The sequence below is a fragment of the Bos taurus genome, chromosome 10, assembly GCF_002263795.3.
Source record: "Bos taurus isolate L1 Dominette 01449 registration number 42190680 breed Hereford chromosome 10, ARS-UCD2.0, whole genome shotgun sequence".
Lineage (NCBI taxonomy): Eukaryota > Metazoa > Chordata > Mammalia > Artiodactyla > Bovidae > Bos > Bos taurus.
Genome location: NC_037337.1, coordinates 49,854,616 through 49,858,837, shown reverse-complemented (window position 1 = coordinate 49,858,837; position 4,222 = coordinate 49,854,616). Strand labels below are relative to the sequence as shown.

Sequence of the window (4,222 nt, the reverse complement as noted above, 5' to 3'; positions counted from 1 at the left end):
CTCACTTATATAACACATTCTGTGATGTCCCCAGAAGTGACTCCTAGGGGCCTGGCCCCAGGAACAAGAGTGAAAGCACTGCCTGGAGGTAAGACCACCACGCTGGTTTAACACTTCCATCTGAAATAGACACCACACACTGCGGGCTTCTGGCCTTTTCCGTGTTTGCTGATCTTGTGGGACCAAAACTCCCCTGAATCTAGGCGGCCTGCTAGTCCCTACAGTTTCTATGATTATCTTTAACTTCAGCCATCTGACTTACAGTAGCAGACCTGGATCTAGACACAGGCTACCCACTGGGCACCCCCAAATCTGTGTTCTTTGTTGTGGCGGTGGTAGAAAATGACTGATTGATTATTTAACTCACCTCTGAAAAGGGAGCCCTCATAAACCTTTGATATCTAAGCCAAAGTTTCATCCTAAAATATAGCAAGGCAGGTTTGAATGGCAGTTTGAACTGTGCTTACAGGTAGGTTTTTTCCAACATAAACAGTACGTGTGTTTTCACTATATAGATCTTTAATTAAGTGTGGGGTAAAGTGTGCATTCAATTAGAGATCACGCTATGCAGGATCCAAAGAACTAGGCCTTGAATATGGAAAAAAATGAAGGCAGTAGGTGAAGGGGACAGCACGAGATGGCTGGATAGCATCATCGACTCAATGGACATGAGTCTGAGCAAACTCCGAGAGACAGCGAAAGACAGGGAAGCCTGGCGTGCTGCAGGCAGTCCATGGGGGTCGCAGAGAGTCGACTGAACAACAACGAGGGCTTGAATTCGGATTCTATCTAAATTCTTTAAGCTTCCAGCTCTCAGGTGAATCGTGTACCAATTCCTTTGTTTTCAAGACAGCGATAGAGCATGAAGGATTTCCATTCCATGGGAGGTCAGCTCCCCTAACCCGCGCGTCGTTCAAGGGTCAAATGACCTATCTTACCTGGCTCTTCCAGTTAAACGTCTAGAATTTAGTTTCCAGTAACGCTGCCTATTGAGTTATCCTCAGGCCCAGAGCAAAATTTCCCCGCCAGGCTGCTGGGATGGCGAGCGGCCCACAGGACGCCGAGCGTGCAGGACTAAGGAGAGTTGTGATGAGTCTCACCTGTGGGAGGGCAGCCGTGGGCACTTGCACGTGGCGTGGGCGGAGCCACTCGCACCCTCACCCCCCACCCGACTCCTTGGCAACCTGGGGCGTGCTCCGCTCGCTCCCCGCCCACCTCCCCGTGTGCTTCAGGCCCCCGCCCAGCGCTCTAGGAGAGGTTGCCTAGGGGACCGAGGGGCGCATCCCGCCCACCTAGCTTCTCCTGCACCTGCCCACTCACCAACAAGTGTGGTTCCTCCAGGGGAAGATAGGAGGCTTTCTACTTGGAATATCTTGAGGGTTGCGGCTGCAAAACGCATTTCACCAAAGACTGAAACCAGATAGGGCTCATCAGCCAGTGTGGGAAATCAGTGCTCAAGAGCAGCTAGGGTGCTGATGTTGAGCTAAATATCAGTGCTAAACATCAGCTAAGGACCACGGCAGCTCATATACAGTCCTGTTCCTCCACCTTGAAGGTACCTACCAAGCCCTCCAGTGCCAGTTCCTCGCCACCTGCGCCTGATCACGCCCTGCTGAGTGTCTGGCGTGGGCCTCTCAGGCCGGCACGGCCCACCTGCACTACAGATGGATTCCGGGCGAGACAGCCCCATGTGGCTGATATTCGCTCCTGCTTCCAAGAAGCAACAGGCTTCATTGGGTCTGAGAAAAGGGAGGCAAGGGCCCAGTCCACTGTGAGGCAGGGATCTGGCATTAGCCAGCCCTCTGCATTGCTCACTTCTTGGAGACCAGCAGTTCCACCTGAAGGAGGCCTTCGATCACAGTAACAGAGGAGAACTGCAGTCTCCCCCGAAGTTGGCTTCCTGGGCCAGCCCTGCAGTGTAAACCTGAGACCCTATATCCCATGATCTTCTCCCCGCTCCCTGCTGCCTGGAGGACACAGCTGGCTCTTCGTGTAAAGCCCATGTGCAGACACTGAGCCCTGATGCACAGGGTTCCTACTGCACATTCCCTACCCCACCCAGTGGGCACCAGTGCCCACCTCCTGGACAGTCCCAGAGCTTAGCAGGAGCCCCATGGCCACAGCCCCATCCTGCTAAAAATGGGATGGGGAACCAGCCCAGCCCCAAGAATAGCTGTGGTTGATATTTAAACTGATGGACATTTCATCCCTGTGCAGTACTGAACTCACTGTACAGGCTGCCTCAGTGGGAGAGAGTGGCCACGAGGCTTGCAAACGTTAAACTGACCTAGAGGTTAGGTTCTCAGAGGTAAAGAAAGGTCAAGTCGTTTCAAGAGTACAGCCTGTGCTGACCAACCACTGTTCTTCCAGAGCCCCTGCCCTCTCAGGATTGCCCATTCCTTGAAGCTCAAAATTTGCCTTTCCATTTCAAGTACAAGGCAATAAATACTTGCATTCACGTGGGAGAAAGCAGTTGCTAGACCAGGAGAAAAGACAGTTACAAAGCCAACTGATTTTGTAGGAAGCATGATTTCCACCTTATTTTGTTAACTTTGGTTGTCTCAGTCTCTGTCGCTTCAGGGTGTAAGCTGATCACCATCTAGTCAGGAAAGCAACCTGCAGGGTTTGTGGGGACATGATATACAAGCTGAGGGAGCCCTTTGGGCCCAGGAGAGGCAGGTTCTCTCAAAGAGGTGGGCTCTGGGGTGAAAGGAGGAAGCAAATAGTCTCTTCCCGGAAGAGCTGAGCCACGTGAGACTGAGTGGGATAGTGCTAAGTGGAAGACAAGGCTGGTGAAATATTCCCTGCTCAGGCCAGCAAAGGCCTGGATTTCTATGTGCAGATTTGGAGGTCTTGGCCAAGGGAATAAACAGAGGATACAGAGGCTAGGAATAAGGCTGATGTGCATTCTCTGCTTCTGTTCATATTAGAAACTAGATGTGAACTATGCAGAAAGCTCACATTAAAATAGAACTGGCAGTTATCCCACTGAAGAGCTGAGAAGTTTTGATTCCACCTCCTCCTCTGTTTCATCTATGCTCTGAAATAATTTTCTATGGTTTGTTTTCCCAGCAATTTGGAATACACTATCCAGAGAGCATCCGTCATCTTCCTTCTCTTGCTTGAAGATTCTAAATGGAACCTCTAACTTAGGCTCTTCAAAGCACAAAGTTAGATCTCAATCATGGAGCTCTGAAGTATCTGGAATACTTAGGATTTATATGGAACAAATATTGTAAATTATAAAATTTCAGAAGAGAAAGAAGTCAGGAGGTAAACATAAAAAGATTCCCTTCCAGCAGTTCATCCTGGCATGGGGGCTGTCCTGGTGACTGAGGGAAGAAATGGTATAGAATCAGAGCAAGACTGGAAAATAGATTTTACCATTAGGCAGGGCCTTATCCCCCCATTCACTACACCAGTCACTAAGCTGTTCCCAGATAGAACCAGTACTGTGGTGGGCAAGTTTTTAATTCCCTGCAAACATCCAGGCTCCCCCGTCAGAGGTCAGGACACTCCAGACGCTGTGTGGAGGTTGGTACTGTTCCTCATCCCTGGGCACTGCCGTGTTCAGTCTCTGAACCCCGCTGTCCCATGGCCAGGCTACTTGCTAAAGGCTTGTTGCTTCTTCCTTTACTCCAGAACCCTTCCCTTGAAGACAATACAGGTATATACATCTTCTTGAACAGGACTTTGGAAACTCAAAAGCTGCCTAAATCTTCCATGAAGCAAGGGGAGCCTGATTTTTACTGCCTGAACCTCGGTCTTCCCTTGTCAGGATGGGGAAGGAAACCTGCCTCTCGCTCTATCCTATGAACTTACTGCCAAGGAAACAAGACCTCATTCTCAAAAGGTTGTCCTGCCAAAATGTTAACAGTGTGATTAGTTCCAGTTGGAGTTCCAGTTGATTCAGATTTTCTCCTTTATACTTTTCTGTAGTTTTGAACTTCCTATAGTGACTCTGCTGTCTTCTTCCTGTATGTCAGGGAAAAAGTACAAAAATAATAAAATTCCTGTTTTAAGGATTGTTGTTGTTGTTCATTTGCTAAGTTGTATCCAAGTCTGTGACCCCATGAACTGCAGCACTCCAGACTCCCCTGTCCTTCACTATCTCCTGGATTTTGCTCAAACTCATGTCCACTGAGTTGGTGATGCCATCCAACCATCTCATCCCTGCCTCACTCTTCTCCTTTTGCCTTCATTCTTTCCCAGCATCAGGGCC

The 4,222-nt window shown here is 49.4% G+C and overlaps 1 long non-coding RNA gene across 1 annotated transcript; it reads left to right on the top strand.

The window, feature by feature from the left end:
• The first annotated feature begins 1,096 nt into the window (after nt 1-1,096).
• On the top strand, nt 1,097-4,020 carry LOC132346371 (uncharacterized). The gene is made up of 3 exons (XR_009496199.1): nt 1,097-1,555; nt 3,073-3,273; nt 3,643-4,020. It is a non-coding gene; the product is annotated as an uncharacterized lncRNA (long non-coding RNA).
• The last annotated feature ends 202 nt before the right edge of the window (nt 4,021-4,222 follow it).